This window comes from Orycteropus afer, unplaced genomic scaffold, assembly GCF_000298275.1.
Source record: "Orycteropus afer afer isolate SDZICR_OR568_19922 unplaced genomic scaffold, OryAfe1.0 scaffold00310, whole genome shotgun sequence".
NCBI classification, from domain to species: domain Eukaryota; kingdom Metazoa; phylum Chordata; class Mammalia; order Tubulidentata; family Orycteropodidae; genus Orycteropus; species Orycteropus afer.
Genome location: NW_006921897.1, coordinates 2,344,356 through 2,345,442, shown reverse-complemented (window position 1 = coordinate 2,345,442; position 1,087 = coordinate 2,344,356).

Here is a 1,087-nt window from a genome sequence, read left to right as displayed (position 1 = left end):
ATGGGCTGTTCCAGCTTAACAACTTATCTTGCAAATGAACTCCAATACTAGCAATGAATTTATTTTATGGATAGATAGCTATGAAAGGAGATCTCATGTAGTTGAAAGTAGCTGACACCTTTATCCCACCAAATTATATTCAATGAATGGTGCTTTCATTAAACAGACTGGAACAATTCCTACTTTCCAAGACTCCTTTCTTTTTATGTGATATTGTCTTCTCAAACTATATTTCAAAAGTGAAGTTCATTTCATGCATGTATTCCTTTAAAACTCATGGTTTTTGTTTTTGTTTCTTTTCATTCACAGTATATATAAATCTGCATATACATATAAACACTGTCACACATATGCAGACCTACTCTTTGGTTTGTTGGTTTGTTTTCCCCCTCCTTTTCTTCTGTAAAATTGCTGATTTTTCATTGGAGGAGAGAACTATTTACCAGGTTCTGCATTTATCTACCCTTTTGACTGTTATTTATGTCTAGAGATTCTCTCCTTATTTTGCCCAATTAACTACCTGGTATTAGAAGATCTATTCAATATGAACAAAGTAAATTCTCCATCATTTTCTTCTCATTTTAGATAAAGGATCCTTAATGATGACTCTGCCATAAGTCAATTCTGGCATAAGGTGAATACCTCTTTTTTAAAAAAAAAAGTTTTCATTATTGCCTTTTGTTATCTATATCTTCATAAATCCCGTATTTGTCTTTGGGGGTTGGAAAAATTACATATAAACTAACAAATATTGTGATGGTGATGTTTGTTTGTCAACTTGGCTAGGCCTGGTTGAGTGGCTGGGCAGCTGGATGTAGTATTCCCTATGATGAGACTGGTAATCAACTCCATGGGGAATCTACCACAAGCAGCTGAGTAGCTGCCTTTGGGAATGTGGCCTGCTTCCTGTATATAAGGAGAAGCTTTGAGAATGGTCTCTAGCCTATGGCACGCTTGGACCCTGCATGTAGCCATGTCGTTGCTCAGCGGCTTGCTATGCTCTGCCGACCTTGGGACTTACAATGGACTTAAGTTAATGGCCTGCCATGTGGTTTGGTAACATCAGGACTGTGTCTTTTTACTTGTC